Genomic DNA, 18,879 nt, shown 5'->3' with positions numbered 1-18,879 from the left:
TCGCTAGAAACGAGAAAGCCTTTGCTTTGTGAGTGGCGACCACCGCCCTTGATCCCTTTCATGGTGGGGGCATTCTCTTTCTTCCTCCCTCCCTTTATTTCTTTCATTTGGTGCTGGGAATCCACCACCGGCAGTAAGCAATCGGTTTCTGTCCATGCCCTCCTCTGTTCATTTTTGGTAGCCAAAACTATACAAAATAAAAAATTTTCTTTTAAGATTTTTATTATTCTGATTATATTTGTTCTTTTTGATATAATATTTAGAATTATTTACAATCATTTCCTAACCTATAAATAGTAAAATATCAACGGACTTAAACTCACATTCTTCAATATTGATAATAACATTTATATCAATAGAGTTAAGATTAAATCTTTATAATGTGATTTATATAATAATAAAATAAATAATTTAACACATTGTTTGTTGTGCCTTTTTGCTTTTCTCCCTGTGAGGTCGGGAATTCAATTTGTGGCGAGTATTCTCTTTTTTTTTTTTGGTTAATTAACATTGAAAACTATTTAATGGTTTTTTTTACCAAAATTAATATTTTTTATACATAGAAAGTATTTAATGCTATTCATTGAATTTAATTTTTAATTTTTTTATCTTTTCGTAACCTTACCATGTCACAAGGTGTAAAAGAAACATTTTAAATTATTTGTTTTTATTCACGATAGGGTAAAACTATATTGTTGGTGATTGAATTATAAGTAGGTTTTTTATTTTTAAATCAAATTATAAAAAAGTTATAAATTTTTTATTTAATTATTTGTGTTGTTTTATTACTTAAATGTTAAATGGTTGATAAAAGGATTATGTGGTTTTTTAAATTCACATAATAATTGTTTTATCATAAATTTGTCTATCTTATCCTAGAATGTGTAAGTGTCACGGGGCTAGACCTTTCGTCTCGCAATCTGTGCGGCCTTAGGCGATCCGTTCGTCCAAACTCGCCCAAGTCAGCCTTATCTCCCAAAAGAGAAGATTCTTTTAGAACTCCTCCAAGGCACCAATTTATATAGCGGAAGCGATTGTGCCAAAAGAAGCCACAAGAGAACAACAGAAAGCTAAAGAAAGAAAGCACACAAAGTGTTTGAGTAAATGCTCAAGAATTCTATTACTCTTAAGAATTCAAGTTACAATGGATGATCTACAAATGAGGGGGAGGCTCTCTATTTATAGCTGAGCTCCCCCAAAATCGACGGTCAAGATACATGTACATCGACGGATGAGATTCACTATATCCCTTGATTTTAGGGATTTACAAGATTTACCATATCAAATCTAATCTAATCTTACAAGATATGATTCTATTCTATCTTCTAAGATTAGTTACCAAAATTGCCTAAGTTGCCATGTCTTCATCATTGGGCCAACCAGGCTTCATTCTGATAGGCTTCTTTAGTAGCTCTCTGAATCGGGCCAGTTCTTGTGGGCTGAATGTCCCCTATCTAATCGATAGACCTCCATGGGGCGCTTCTTGCGGCATGGTCACGGGCTTTGCACTTTGGCCCGTGACATTCTCCCCCACCCAATCTCGCAACGCCCTCGTTGCGTTTTCTGGATGACACTGACTTGATTTACTGTGAAACTCTCTCGTTGCCTCGGCTTCTTCCCGACTCGTCTTGCGATCAGGTTGTCCCTTCCTTCGGAACTTATGCCTCGACTTCTGTCGCCTCTTATCTTGAACCGTTCCACTCGTTGGTACATTCTGTTGGCAAGTAGTCTCCGCTTTAACTTGCCCCAATTTTGACTTATTTCTGTTGGAATCCCTTCGATTCTCATACCTCGGCTTCGTACCACCCACAGTTCCTTGGCCTCCTTGCTTATGAACTTTGAAAGGGCCCCTACGACCTTGCCAAGCCAACAAGTCAGAATTCAAAACACTATCAGAGTGTTTGCAATGTACCTTACTCGTAGCATTTACTCGTCTCGACTGTCCTTGCATCGCTCCTTTTCCCTTGAAGCCCGATGCACAACCCACCTTTCCCAAAGGTGTCAGTTCCACAGTCGATCCCGCAGGCTTCATATCGGTCCCTTGCGCCACTAACACTTCTGAAGAGGCTTTCGTAGCATTCCATTTTGCCGATTTAATGTTTCTCCCATACGAAACATCTTCGACTAGTTGGATTGACGATAACACCTTAGTCCCAACTTTCACATCCTGATGCACCGGCATAATACTCTTTGTTGATGGACCGGTGGCAATATGGATTTGATCGGCCCCTAGTTGCAGAGTTGCCTGAATCCTAACAAGGAAGTTTAAGCCAAGCACAAAATCGTAATCACCTAATTGGATTACTCGAATTCTTCCTTGCTCTTCCATTCGCCGATTTGTAGTTCCACATCACGAACTACTCCTACAGTTGGGGCTTTCTCAGAAGTTGCTACCTTGATCTTCTTATTCGATTTCCTAATCGACAGACCAAGCTTCTTCGCAGCCTTTTCCGACATGAACAAGTCTGATGCTCCCGTATCAATAAGAGCACTCCGCTTCTGACCCGCAATGTTGATGTCTACAAACATCAACCCATTTTCATTCCTCTTCCTAGGAATGAGCACCATCGAATTGACTTTCGATGTGTTTCCCTCGGTAGGCTTCGCCTCCTCATTCGGCTCATCCTTCTTTGCCGAAATCATCACTTTATTTGGACATTTACGCGCCATGTGTGGTCCTTGACAAATGAAGCATTTCATCTTCTTCCTCTTGTCCCTTGGGTTGTCTAATCCCCACTTCGCATCTCGTGGTTTCCCATTGCCACTTGTGCTATCAGTACTGTTGCCCCCATCGCTATGTCCCCTCTCATCTTCTTCATGGTTTCTCTCACCATTGCCCATTCCATTGGGCTTAGATGCCTCAAGCTTGTCTCCCGCCGGATCAAGCTCAACAAAGGACTCTGCTTCGGCCATGGCTACAGTAAGTTCGGTGATTCCTTGCCTTCGCAACTCCTGTTATGCCTACGGCTTTAACCTATCCTCGAACCAATAGAATGCTTCTTTCTCGCTCAAGTCGGAGATTTGAAGCATCAACTCGCTAAATGTCTGAACATACTCCCGAACAGTGCCTTGTTGCGTGAGACGACGCAACTTTGCTCGAGCCTCCTTCTCGGCAAACTGAGGGTAAAACTGCTTCTTCAACTCTCCTTGAAACTCCTCTCAAGTTCCAATAGCCGTTCCTCTACGTTTCTCATCCGTGGACCTACGTTGCCACCACAAGAGAGCAACATCAAAAAAGTAAATCGAAGCAGTGTTTACCTTAATGGCATCATTCTCGATGCCTATCGCTCGGAAGTATTGCTCCATTTCCCACAAGAAGTTGTCCACATCCCTTGCGGATCGTGCACCCTTAAACTTCTCCGGTTTGGGAACATCCATTGCATGTTGCTTCGGCCTTGAAGACAACATCCCATTACTCAAAGCGGCTTTGTAAATCGCGAGCTCCCCTTTGAGCTCCTCCATTTCTTTCTGCATGGCTAGCACCATATCCTCGAGAGCTTCATCCCTCTCTACCAGCTTTACCTAAGTGGACTCAAGTAATTCCGTTATCTTTTCCCTATTTGCACCGAGAGAATCCAACACAAAATCTCTGAGTTGCTCCTCCATTGAGTCTAACCCATCTGTTCGTCCCTCGACCAATTCAAGCGTCTCTTTCACGTTCTCTACGGATTCCTCGAGATTGACCACTCGATTTTCCAAAGCTGTCAGCATTTCCCTCGAGCGACTGGATTTCCTAGCCCTCCCACGGGTCTCTATTGGCTCACTCTGACCAACGACTTCTTTCGACATCCCAACAGTGCCTTCGAACCACTCGAATAACTTGGTTCAAAACTTGGCTCGGATACCACTTGTTGCGGGGCTAGACCTTTCGTCTCGCAATCCGTGCGGCCTTAGGTGATCCGTTCGTCCAAACTCGCCCAAGTCAGCCTTATCTCCCAAAAGAGAGGATTCTTTTAGAACTCCTCCAAGACACCAATTTATATAGCGGAAGCGATTGTGCCAAAAGAAGCCACAAGAGAACAACAGAAAGCTAAAGAAAGAAAGCACACAAAGTGTTTGAGTAAATGCTCAAGAATTCTATTACTCTTAAGAATTCAAGTTACAATGGATGATCTACAAATGAGGGGGAGGCTCTCTATTTATAGCTGAGCTCCCCCAAAATCGACGGTCAAGATACATGTACATCGATGGATGAGATTCACTATATCCCTTGATTTTAGGGATTTACAAGATTTACCATATCAAATCTAATCTAATCTTACAAGATATGATTTTATTCTATCTTCTAAGATTAGTTACTAAAATTGCCTAAGTTGCCATGTCTTCATCATTGGGCCAACCAGGCTTCATTCTGATAGGCTTCTTTAGTAGCTCTCTGAATCGGGCCAGTTCTTGTGGGCTGAATGTCCCCTATCTAATCGATAGACCTCCATGGAGCGCTTCTTGCGGCATGGTTACGGGCTTTGCACTTTGGCCCGTGACATAAGGGTGTGCATACGTTAAATTTCCACAAATATTTCATGAATATAGTAATCAATACAAGTCAGATACTTTTAGTCTTCTTGAGCCAAGACTCAGTGGGGCCAAATCTGATTGATCTTGAGGTGGTTGGTAATCACCCTCAATTTATTCAGGTGCGAATCCGCTCCATTCTTCATCCCTAACTTATGGTAGTTTAGATAAATAGAAAAGTAAGCACTTGTGGAGAGATTTGAGTTTATCACTTCCGTCTGGTCACTGTCCTTGATTGGCCATTGGTGATTTTAATGTCATCATCTCCTTGGAAGATAAGAAAGGAGGTCACGTGAAAGGACGTAGATGCCCTTTTTTGGGTGACTTCATGGATAAGGCTCAACTCTATGATTTGGGCTTTTAGGGTCCACCTTTTAATTGGCATCGGGGATTTCTCTCTGAGAGACTAGATAGCCTTGGGTGATAAATCATGGATGGAGTCTTTCCCAAATTGTTTGGTAATTCATCTTTCAAGATTTAACTTGGATCATAGGCCACTTCTACTGCATTTAATAGCAGAAATCCAATCCCTCAATGGCCCGACCTTTTCGTTTCTTGGTTGGATGGTTGAAACACCCGAACTTCTCAGAATTTGTAAAAGATAATTGGAGCTTTGATGGAGATATGTCTAGAACGGTTTACAGTTTCACTGATAAGCTTAAGGAGTGGAATAAATGCGTTTATGGACATAGTGGTTAACAGAAAAGACATTCAATTTATAAGCTCTCTAGCATTCAACATGTCATGGACAACTCTGGATCTCAATCTTTTGGTTCAGTGTGAATTGGAGGTCAGGGAAGAGATTGAAAATATTATGCATCACGAAAAGATGCTATGGAGACAGAAATAGAGATGTGAGTGGCTAAATTTTGGGGATCGCAATACCAAATTCTTTCACAAACGCACTATCCAAAGACGAAACCTCAATAGGATAACTGTTCTGTGTAATTCAAGCAGTGAGTGGATTTTTTAGCTTGAGATTCTTAAATCCAAAGCAGTTAAGTTCTTTCAGAATCTGTATAGAGAGGTTCTAGAGCTGTTGGAAAATTTCCTCCTAATGGCTTTCCACGACATGATTCTAAAGATATTGATTTCCTTGGGAGAGCTGTTTCAAATGAAGAAATCAAAACTACTCTTTTTAACATGGCTTCACTGAAAGCCCCAGGTAGCGACAGTTTTCATACTTTGTTCTTTGAGGATCAGTGGGATAATTTAGGAAGAGTTATTTGCGAATGGGTTAGGAAGATATTTGAAAGTGAGACCATAGACTCGGAGTTAAAAATACTCTTATTGTCCTAATTTCCAAGGTTTCCAATCCTGAAAACTTATCGCAATTCAGACCCATTAGCCTCTGCTCTGTGTTATATAAGCTAGTCATGAAGGTCATTGATAACAGGTTTAAAAGTATTTTCCCAAAGATTATAGGTCAAGAGCAAGCGAGATTCATTGTAGGAAGGAGCACCATTGATAATATTGTTACTGCACAATAAGTCTTACACTTTATGAGAACAAGGAAGAACCTCCAATGAATGGCGGTCAAGATCAACTTGGAGAAAGCCTATGACAGAGTGCGGTGAGATTTTGTAGAAGCATCACTTAAAGTAACATGTATTCCCTCCTATTTAATTCAAGTTATTATAAATGTTAGTTCGATGTCTACCATATAGGTATTGTGGAATGGAGTTCCAACTTCGAAATTCAAGCCTACAAAGGGAACCCGACAATGATGTCCACTATCCCCTTACCTTTTTATCCTTTACATGGAGTGGTTGGGTCATTGTTTCCAATCGACTATTTTTTCATGAGAATAGAGCCTTATTCATTTGTTGCGTATAGGACCGAATCTCTCTCACTTATTTTTTGTAGATGACTTAGTGATTTTCAGTAAAGCTTATTTGAATCACAGTGGTCTCCTCGAGAATTTTATCTGTAATTTCTGTAAGATCTCGGGTCACAAGGTTAATATTAGAAATACCAACGTTTTATTCTCTACTAGTGTTAAGGAAGATTTAAGGGAAGGTATCAATAACATCATTGGCTTTCAAGAAGTTAATGATCTAGGACAATATCTAGGGGTTCTTCTTTTTCACAAACAAGTGATTAAAAGCACTCTAGATTTTCTAGTAGAAAGAGTCTGTAGTCGTTTATTTAGCTAGGATACCAAAAAATTTTCTTTGGCAAGGAGTGTCACTTTAGCTCAAACTGTTCTTCTAACTATCCCGAATTATCTTATGCAGTCTATTCTAGTTACAAAAGGTATTTGTGATTCAATCAAAAAAATTACAATGCAGTTCATCTGGGGTGCTTTTGATTGGAGAAAGAAAATGACTCTAGTTAGTTGGGATACTATTTTTCAGCCTAGATCATATGGAGGTCTCGGGTTTTGTCATTTGAGTGATCAGAATAAAGCTTTTATAATAAAGATTGGCTATAGTCTTATCATTAAAACTAAAGCCTTATGGGTCAAAATCCTCATAGCAAAGTATGGAGTTGGTGAAGGTTTGATGGAATGTATTGTGAGAAGTATATGCTCATTTATATGGAAATTTGTTGCCAAGGTTTAGCCTTTATTGCTTAACAATATGATTTGGTCAATGGGTAATAGGCGTTTGGGAGGATTCTTGGGTTCCTGATGTAGGACTTTTGCTTAACTATGTTCCTGGACATGTGAATATTTGTACTGGTTGTAAAGTGCATGAGATAGTATTGGGGACTGGTGCTTGAAACCTGGATATATTTCAAGTTTGGTTACCAGAAGAAATCGTCTAGTGTATTACAAGCGTTCCCCCTCCCATGGACTCAGCAGGTTTGGATACTCTTTCTTGGTCTAGGATGACGACAAGAACCTTCTCAGTTAAAAGCGCTCATCGGATGCTCAAGGAGGAGTCCTGGCATTCGAATGATGCTAATTGAAATATCGTTTGGAAACTACCTGGCCCTCAAAGAGTTAGACAATTCATTTCGTTAATTTTGAAACAGAGATTGCTAACTAACTCTGAAAGGGCTCGAAGGGGAATTGTACAAGATGAATCATGTCAACTTTGTGTGCATAACACTGAGGATACTTATGCTTAGGGATTGCCCTTGGGCAAGGGATATTTGGTGTAATACCTAAAAATTTCTACAGTAAGGAAAGTAAGATAATATCACTGACATAGTAAAATAAGAAAATAAAGTGATAAAAAAGGTAATTTTGAGTTATGTCAACATTGGGAAGTATATTATGACATATTAATTCAAGAAAGAATTAAATCGCAAAAGTGAGAAAAGTTTTGTTGCCTAAGAGTAAATATTCAAAATTTTAAGGGTTAAAGTGTAAATATGAAAAAGTTAAAGGACCAAATGTGTAAATATTTTAAGGGTGGAATAATCTAGAAACTAAGGAAAATGGATGAATTAGGACCAAATTGGATAGGTGAAGAATTATGAGGGACTAAATTGTAATTTTACCAAATTGAGTGATGACTCAATGATAGAATTTTAAAAAATAATAAAGGGCAAAATGGTCATTCAGAAGAGGGAGAAATCTAGAAGATAATGATGATGTTGGAGATATTTTAGATTAATTAAATAAATAAATATTAGTTTAATTTGATTTTTAAATGATATTTTATTATTTTATTATATAGTATATATATGTGGAAAGAAATATGAAAAGCCACCATCCCACCATTTTTCCATGCATTAACGTGAGAAGAAGAGTGAAAGAAAGAAAGTTTTGCTTTCTTTACAATTTGGTCATTCCACCAAAAATTTATCATTTTCACCTAGAAATCAAAAGAATTTCCTTAGCCATCAAGAGAGAAAAATAACAAGAAGGCTATGGGGAGCTAGAATATCAAGTTAGATTCAAGTAATAGAAGCTGGAGGAGAGAGAAAATCAAGTTAAAGGTTGAAACCAATAGGACAAGGTAAGAACATCAAGATTTCAACATATTTTTTTAAGTGTGATATTATTGAAAAAGTATGGAAATGATGTTATAGTAGAGTTTTCTTATATAAGGTCTTATGTTTTTGATATATTAGTGAAGGAAAATAAGAGAAAGTGATGGGAAATATTATAGAGAAAGGGAATAAAAAGTGTTATAAACTTAGTAATCAATATTTTGCATTAAAACAGTTTTGGACAGCAGCAGTAGATTAAATTTGAAAAATCACCATAAATTGTGGAAATTGAATTAGAGGATTAATAAAACACGAAATTAAATCATATTGAGTCTAGTTTCTCATAGAAGAAACGGTGTAAGCAATAAAGTTGTAAATCATGAGATATAATAAATTTTGTGAGACAAGGTCAGAATGAATTCGAGTTCCCCTGTTCTGACTTTGGAAAATCATAAAAAATTTAATAAAAATAATTAGAGGCTTAAATTTATATTTTTAAAATAATTAATGAGTCTATTTTCAATATAAATAAATGGTAACATCTTCTGAATTCTGTACCAAGAGATAATTAATTTTTAGTGAAGAGGGGTCGAAACTGTCAAACAGTGAAACATGGGAAATTTTAAAGAATAAACTGTACTTATTGGCTAAACCAAAAATTCTGAAAATTTTATGGTAATAATATATGTGAGTCTAATTTCAGAAAAAATTTTGGATCTCAATTTGAAGTTTTTTAGCTTAATATATAATTAATTTAGTGACTATGACTCAAGTGAACAGCTTGTTATGAGTAAACAAGTAAATAGTGGTATTATGTATATATCAAGGATGTGGAATAGAGTGGAGTAGGAGGAAAAATATATGTGAATATTCAGCTGATATGAGTTTATTTTAAAATAGCTAATTTACATGTTTTAGATTCGGGGACTAAATTGAATAAAAGTGAAATTTTAAGGGTAATTTTGTAAAAATGTCAAAAATGACCAAATTGTATGAAATGAATTATTTTATTATAAATTGAGTGAAATATTAATTTAGATCAAGATTGGGTGAAAATTCGAGGAAAATGGAAAATTACCAAAATGTCCCTAAATTTTGGTATTTCTACAATTTAGCCCGGTAAGTTCATGTAACTTGAATTATATTCTTAAATGCTTGAAATATATTTTTCTTGATGTGAATATGATTTGGATGTTTATTGCATGATAATTGATGAAGTATGGATATTCTTGATGAAAAGAGAAAATAAATCCCGATTGAATGGAAGGAAAATTCGATGGATCTCTAAAAAGGAATTGACGGTAAAAATGATCCAGCCCGGACGGGTGATCCTATCCTGATATAGCCCTCCCGAAGAATATGTGGAAAATGGATTTAGCCTGGACAGGTAATCCGAATTAGGGTCTGAATTTAGCTTGGACTGGTAATTCAGATCCAAGCTCATTAGAGCAATTGTCATTGCAGGGGATTTAGCCTGGACTGGTAATCCCGACAATACTTTATGAGTTTATATTATAGGGGATTTAGCCTGGACTGGTAATCTCGCTGTAAGGATAAGGTTCGCGGGAGTGTGCTCTCTGAAATGGAAATGTGTGCACATGCATATGAATTGGCGGACCCGAATTTGTACACTAAAAGTGTACCTCTAAAAATCTATCGAATTTTTGAGAAATTCAACTGGATAAATATGGAAAATAATAAAGGTAATAGAAAACATGGAATTGAATTATTATTGGAAATATATTATCAAATTTAATACCCAGTTTGGATTGAACGCGGGATTGAGTACAATCGTTCTGTGCAAAAGGATGAATTGACGGATAAGACCATAACTGGGTTATGGCATTACAAATGTAAAGGATGAATTGACAGAAAATTACCCAAGTAAACCGAAGTTCAGCATTTATTGCGGACTTTCGTGTTTACTAACTGTTTAGCTCTCATAAGCTTAAGTTCAGCCTTCGGGCTTCTGAAAACGATGTACTCATATCCGTAAGTCGTTTTTCGATACAGAAAGAAATGGTAAAAGCCTTATGTGGTTGAATTGAAAGATTTATAGATTATTATTGGTATTGATCTAAAATAAATGTAACCATTAATATTTAAATGATATAACGGGTAAAGTTCTGAAGTGAGATAACATGAGTTTGAAATGAACTATTACCGGTATGTACATGAAATTCATGAAAATGATGGTACATGAAATATCAAAATAATAAAATGAATGATATATACCTATAAAGAAACGATAATAGAATGATATGTATCATGACATGTAAATGTATGATTATCTTTAATATATTGATACAAGAAAATTATGCATGATGAGTTTATATGTAATGTGTGCAAGTACACTAGCCAGTGTTATTGCTTCATGCTTAGGCAAGTGCCAAGCTATTGGTTGAATAGTAATATGATTATTTAATGGAAACATTGAATTGATAAGTATTTGAAGGAAAATATGCTAGTGTTCATGAAAAAGTGGTATGGTTTAAATTATGCAATTTCTTATGAAATGACTTATCATGTGATCAATTTGGAAAAGGCTTTAGTTAAATGCACTAGCTTGTGACTATGATTGAATGATATGTTTATGACTTGTGTATCACGCATATGGAATAAGTGTGGAAAGTAAAGAAATGAAAATGAAAAATAAAGAAATTATGAATAGTTAAAGTTATATAAAGTCCTACTAAGCTTGGGATAATATGTAAGTGATACTGTGAATTTATTCACCTTGTGAGTTGATGAATATAGCTTCATGAGTACTATGGTATTAATAATTGGATTATTCTTGATATGTATAGATTTCATATTTTAAATGAACTAATATGATTAAAGACTACACGAGCTTACTAAGCATCCATTGCTTACGTATTTTTGTTATTTACCTTACAAATTATCGAAAGCTCAATTGGGTTGGAAGATTGTCAGAGATATATCACACTATCCATTGGTTCTACCGGTAATTTTGGATGATTTGATTCTAGTTATAATGGCATGTATAAGTTAATTTTGGCCAACATTGGCTCATTAATGTTTTAATTTTGATTGGTTTCAAATATGAATGCCTGATGAAATGAAACGTTTGAAAATCAATCTGTAAATTTTGGTAATGCTCTGTAACCCTGTTCTGGTAACAGATTTGGGTTAGGGGTGTTACATTTAGACTCAAGTCATTCCTCTTAATCAAATTAGACGATTCTTTGAGGGAAATAATGTGGAGTGGTTACTTTCAAATTTGAAAGATCATTCGGATAATAACATAAATGATTCAACTTGGGCTTGCTTCTTTGGTTTAATTCTGCGACGCATTTGGAAGAACCGCAACTTATTCATATTCCAAGGGAAATCAATGAGACCGGAGGAAATTATTAAGGTCTCTTATTGTTGGGCGAAACAACATTCTTCTATCCATAGTGAAGCTTTGATAATGTGAATGCAATAAACATCTGGAAGTGCGGAATCAGGTATGTGTTTTTCCCTTAATATTGATGGTGCTGTTAATTCTGGTTCTGGTTTTTTCTGTTGTAGGGGGAGTTATATGTGATGGGAAAGGAAATTGGGTATTGGGCTACAACCGCTTCTTGGGAAAGTGTTCGGTCATTGTTGTTGAGCTTTAGAGTATATTGGACGAAAAACTTATACTGCAAAAACAAGGATATGATAAAGTCGTCATCCAATTTGAAAACCTAGAGATCGTTATAGCCATAAGCGATAGAAAGCTTGAAGGCCTGACCTCTAAGTTAATCAAGAGAATTCAACTGGTCCTAGCTAAGGAAGAAAAGTGGTTGCTAAGATATGTCCCTAAGGAAGATAACAAGTTTGTTGATGCATTAGCAAAAATGGCACTCTCGTATGATGAAGAATTGCTCATGTTTGATGAAACCCCTATAGATATCCAAGGAATTTTATAAGAAGGAAACGCTAGAGATAATCTAGCTATGAATATGTCCATGTAACCTGTGGTTTTTCTTTTACCAAAAAAAATTGTTTATGCAAGGTTTAGTTGGTAGCGAAATTGATCGATTCAACTTGTTTAAGATAGGTCGAAAAACTAATGATTTTAGTTTTCAGACCATAGAGAAATTTTGTTCTCTCATAAAGAAGATAGGAGAAAGATGCACATGAGAATAAAAAGTTGAAGAACCCCCCTTCCTCTCTTTTTTTTATTATCTATTCATATAGGTCTCTAATAATGATTACGTAATTGTTTAGAAGGCATACGATATGGGGATGTGATCAATGGGCCTCCTAATAAGATTTTGGGGTATCAAGCTCAACATTGCCTTTTCATGCTCAATATTGCCTTTTTTAGCTTGACATCACCTCTCAAGCTCGCTAAGTTAATAGTAGAAAATTGCTAACCTCTTAAGGCACTTAGCTATGTTTTACAAAGTTATAAAAAAAAGACATTCCAAAGTGAAAATTGCTTGTTACGTTAATAGCAAAAAAATTGTTAACCACTTGAGGTACTTAGCTAAAATTTACAAAGTTATAAAGTAAACACCTCAAAGTGAAAATTGTTCGCTAAGTCCATAGCTAAAACATTACTAGCCTTTTAAGGCACTTAGCTAAATTTTACAAAGTTATAAAGCAAACACTCTAAAGTAGAAACTATTCATCAAGTCAATAGCAGAAAAACTACTAGCCTCTCAATGCACTCAGTTAAATTTTACAAAGTTATAAAGTAGACACCCCAAAGTGGATATTACTTAATAAGTTAATAGCAAAATCGTTGCTAGACTCTTAAGGAATGTGCATAATTTTTTTCTAAAAAAAAAAATTAGAATACAACACATAGGCTTCTTCGCTTATACTTTTGTCTTGGATAAAGTCACTTTATAATCTTTTCTTCGACTAGGGATAATTGTTATACATATACAAATATAAAAATTTCTCATCAGAGGGGCCATCAATCTTATCCCCCATACCTTACTTTCTCCATGATCTGGCAACCAAAATCATTGATTGTTTGTCCTATCCTAAACGGGGGGGGGGGGTGAATCAATCAACTCCATATCAACAACAATAAATTTAGTTAACAATGTTTATACATTATGTCAATTTAGTCCTGACTCTAATCAGTTTAGGCATAATGATAAATTTAGTCCTTAACATTTACCCATTTTGTCACTTTAGCCCTCAACTTTTAAATTCTAGTTAAATAACTTTTTTTTAATGAAAAAGTTGATTGAAATGTTGAATTTTTAACAGTACTAATGTGGCAACTCAATGGTAGTCCACATGTACTCCATAAAAATTAAAAAAAAAACATAAAAACATAAAAACATTTAAAATTTTAAAGAAGCTCATAAAAGGTTTTTTTTTAATTATCAATGTCAGCGATGAAGTACATGTGAACTGTCATGCATACTATCATGTCTATGCCATTAAAATTCTAACAATTCAATTAACTTTTTCTGTAAAAAACAGATTGACTAAATTTTGAAGGCTAAGGGCCAAAGTAATCCCTTGATGGCAAAAAAGGTAAATGTTATAAGCTAAATTTGTCATTATATAAAAAAATTTAGCTCTTTACATTTACACATCGTGTTAATTTGATTTTGGTTCTAATCTTTTTAAAGAAATTTAAACAATTTTTATATACTTTTAAATAGTAAAAACCAAATTAACAATAATTATAAACGTTGAGGGATAAAAAAATTAATTTACCTTTTTTAATAATTGCCACATGAATGGATCAAAAATTTTAAATAAAGAATATAAAAATTAATTATCTCAAGATTAAAAAAAACTAATTTCAAATTTCCAATAACTATAAAGATGTCTTGTAATGACTCAAAATTCACGGGCATCAGAAAAGTGCAATATCGGGCCTCCGAATTAGTGAAATGAGTTCCTAAATAATTATTAGAAATATTTATGAGACTAGTGGTGTGCCTAATTAGGTTCTAATTAGGTGACTTTAGCTTAATTAAGAGTAATTAGTAAAAAGGACTAAAGTGAATAAAGGGTAAAAACTAAACTATAGATTAAAAGAAAATAAAAAGGACCAAAATGACAAATAAGCCATTTTACATTAGTTGAGGCGGCAAACAAAACAAAAATCTAATATTTTTATTTGTTTAATTAATATAAAAAAATAAATTAGTTATAAATTTAATTATGTTAAATTATAATAATTATATTATAATTAATAAAATAAAGACAAGTGTATGATGATGATAAAACACATGTATAATAAATATATGTAAACATTTGTAGTATAATTATTTATTTACTTATATTTTAAACTAAAGATATTTATTACTAAATTAATTTATTATAAATCTCATATTATGAATTGGATTAAATTAAAGTCAAGTGTATGGTGATAAAAATATACAAATGTAATAATAGTATTTGTACATTTGTAATATATTTATTTATTTACTTTTTAAGTAAATAGATATTTATTATATTATATTATATTATATTATTATTGTTAACTAATATATATATGAGATAAAAAAAGAAGAAGAAGAAAGAAACAAAACAAAGAAGAAAAGAAACAGAGAGCAATTCGAAACAGGGGAAAGGAAAGAAGAAAAGAAAAGGAAAAATTAGGGTTTTGAAGCTTAAAGCTTTAATTAGTAAGTTAATTAAGTCCTTTTTACTTAATTTTGATGTTTTAGAAGCTTTGGAACAAAGTTTTGTTGAAATCAAGTTAAAGTTTTGGAAATTTTTAGGTTTTTGAATATAATTCATGTTGAACAAATTGATGAATTAGTGGTTTAATTGATAAAAATTTTAGTTAGAATTGACTAAAGGAGTAAATTGTAAAGTAAGCTATAAGTTTTGCATAGTAGGGACTAAATTTCAAGAATTTCGAAATTAGGTATTTATGATGAAATTTAGATAGTTATGTCTAAGTTTGGTTGAAATTTGAGTAGAAATAAAGTATGAATTAAGATAGGAAAGTAAGTGAATTTAATTAGGACCAAATTGAATTTACGGTAGAAATTGAATAGGAAAATTTAAATATTAGACATAAATTAATATTTTATTAATGATTATGAAAATTATCCTAATTTTTCGTAGCTAATATCGCACCCGAGGCATCCACGAAGAAAGGAAAAGAAAAAGTGGACGAGGAGTAGACACGAGAATCACGGTTTGTATTACTATAATTCAAATCTATTTATTATTAATTGTTATATTTTAATTAAAATACATGGTAAGTAAAATTAGGTAAGCAATTGAAATGATAATATTGATTTAAATGAAATTGATTCAAAAATGTTTATGGCTATTGAAGTTGAATGTGAACAAATTGGAAATTAAAAGTGATTTGAATTGAATCAAATTGATTTGAATGAAGAAAATACGTGAGTATTTGAAATGTATATTGATTGAAAAATAATTAGTGATTTGAATTTGATTGGAAAATGAATTAAAAGTATGAATTGAATAAAAGTGAATTAAATTATGATTATGTGTGAATATGTGAATTGTGTATTGATTGAAAAGTGGTTTGAATTGAATCGCAGTATGATTATATGTGAATATCTGAAATATGTATTGGTATTGAATTGTGTATTGATTAGAAAGTGGAAAGTGAATTTGAATTGAATTGTGATTGAATAGAAAATGAATTTGAAATAGAAAAAAGATTTGAATACCCTATTAACTAGTCGGGCTGAGTCGGATATAGTTGGCATGCCATATGATTGGAAGTGTTCAGGGATACTTCGACCTTGAGTTGATGAGACATTGGGTGTCATACTGTTACTTCGGATAGATTCGATGAGGTACTGGGTACCAACTTACTTTGGCTTGGCCGATGAGATACTAGGTGTCAATTATTGCTTCGAACTATCTGATGAGGCACTGGGTGCCGTACTGGTGTGTTTGGTTGGATCCGTGTATCCGCCAAAGTCCGAGTTATGTTAATAGGGGGAAAATAAAAGAATTGAAGTAAGAAATGATATTGAATTATGAATTATGTGAATATTTGAAGGTATATTGATTGGAAATTAAAAGCGATTTGAATTGAACTAAATTGATTTGAAATGAGACATTGAATTGAGATGTGAAAATGAAATATATGAAATAATGATTTTATGAAATGGTTATTGATGAAATGTATGAAATGGATATTGGTATAGTAAGAAGATATATAAGTTAAAATGAAGAGAAGCTATTTAAAATACATATTATTAAAATAAAATTAAAGTTTAAATGCATTAATGATTTATTAAAGGTAAAATAGTGGTAAGATTTAATGTGTATATATATATTGTTTTTACCTTAAGTATTTGAATTATAGTAATACCACTGGGTGTATACTTAGTGTACGGTTTGTTTCCGTGCGCAGATTAGATACATAAAATTTTTTTGAAGAGTTGAATTTGAGATTGCAAGCTTTCATCTCATCACATCTTTAAGCAACAACAATGTATGTTTTCAAAATTTGAATAGAATGACATGTACTTAGGAAAAATATTAAGCATGTTCCAAGTGTCCATTTTTATATTCAAATATATTAGTAATTAGCCAAGAATTAATTTGACACCAAATATAATATTCTTATATCAGGTTCCTTAAGTCAAACATGGTATAAGGGTGTTACATGTCTCATATATTTAAATATTCCAAATAAATTTGTTAATTAACCTAATCAACTAAACTGCCCAATGTTAGGTTGGTTTGAATAGGTAACTTTGTACTTTAAAAGTTGACAGAATTAATTATTTTAAATTATGATGGATTAAATTGAAAAAAAAACCAACCAAAACATAGAAAAACAATTGTTTGCTCGTGACACCCTCGAGTAAATTAATGGAATACGTTGAATTTTTTTAATATTTAAGTAAATAAGTTATTTTTTTATATTTATCGGGATACATTGTTTTTAGAAAGAGAGTTGAAGACTGGCTTTTACTTTGTTAAAAATTATTATTATTTTGTGGTCGGAAATTAGAACTTTATATATTTATTTTTGTTTATGTTTGAGATAGACATGATTAAGGTATGTTTGAATATACGGTGATGCCATGGAGCACGGTAACCTACAAATTTTATCTGCCACCTAAGGATGGAGCTATCACCCGAGAAGTTGGGATTGCATTGCAACTCAATGTCCTAGTTGACACTGATTATACGGTCACGAGTTGAAGTGTATCTAGGGCTTTAAGTTTACAAAGGTTATGTTGTCAAGGGATGAAGTATAACCGGATGCCCAGTTGGTAGTGATTATGCAACAATGAGTTTCACCTCATCAGAGGAGGATGCTTTATAAAACTCATATAGAAGTTTAAGATAATAGTCATAGCAAAAAACACAAGAGCATTCCAGTATAATCAAGTAATTCGTTTTATTTGTCTCCACCAAAGATGATGAGCTCGTTACTATAACCTGTGGCAGAGTTGGGAGCAACAAGATTTCCAGCGAGAAGGAGTTGTTGTGCGGTGTAGAAAAGATGAAATACGAATTGGCCGGCAGAGGTTGTCAACATATAACCGATAAGTGGGGGAAGATGAAATGTGTGTGTCTTTAGTCTCCATCATTCCACCAAAACACTAATAAGTAAAGGATCCAATTTAGTCCCCCTAAGCATGCGAGCCACATATAGGAATATCGCATCTCGCAAGTGTTTATGAATGACAGCCGATGCACTCACACTTAAACTGTGTATGCATATCTCCAAAATTTGATATTCGACCTGAGTATATAAATATAAAAAATTAATAATGTTAACAACATAATAATTAACTAATTAAAATTAAATAATTAAATAATATTTTCTTATTACGCCGGAGATGTGCTTGTCATCCAAATAAATAAATTGATTTACCATTTTACAAATGATAAGGAATAAAATAAAATCAAAGAGAATAGGATTCAGAGAAAGATTTAAAACGAAATTATCGAGAGAATTGGGAATTGAGATAATAGAAATAAGTTTGAATTGAAAAGAATGAAGTTTGGAGGGATTTATATAGTAAAAAAAAATATGGCTGTTGGAGTATAGCCATTGAAATTATGATCGGTGGGGGAAAATTACCGTTGTCTTGAAAATTATATGGCATGTTTTTATTTCTCTCTTAAAAAATAACATATCCTGGTAAATATAAAAAAAATATTTACTTAAATACTAAAAGAATTTAGCATATTTCATCGATTTACTCAACACCCTACGTGTAAAAAAAATAGCATGTAGGTTTTTTTTGAGTAAATTATTTAGTTAGTACTTAATTTTTAGAGTGCTTTCATTTTGAAACATTAAATATGAATTATTTGAGTTAATTTCATTAAAGATAATTTAGAAACATAAATTTAAAATTTAAAATTTAGGAGAAGATTAAATTAATTAATTTCAAATTTATAATAACAAATCAGTTGGTATTATAAAGGGATACTTTTTTTCAAAAATCTATTTAATTTATTTTAATGTTTTGAAATTTAAATTTTCAATATAAAAAAATAGATTTTTTGGTAATGGGATAAATAGGTACAATTTGAAAAAATTTGTACATT

The sequence above is a fragment of the Gossypium hirsutum genome, chromosome D10 (assembly GCF_007990345.1).
Source record: "Gossypium hirsutum isolate 1008001.06 chromosome D10, Gossypium_hirsutum_v2.1, whole genome shotgun sequence".
Taxonomy (NCBI): domain Eukaryota; kingdom Viridiplantae; phylum Streptophyta; class Magnoliopsida; order Malvales; family Malvaceae; genus Gossypium; species Gossypium hirsutum.
The sequence above is the reverse complement of the archived record's forward strand: the minus strand, read 5'-3'. Positions refer to the sequence as shown.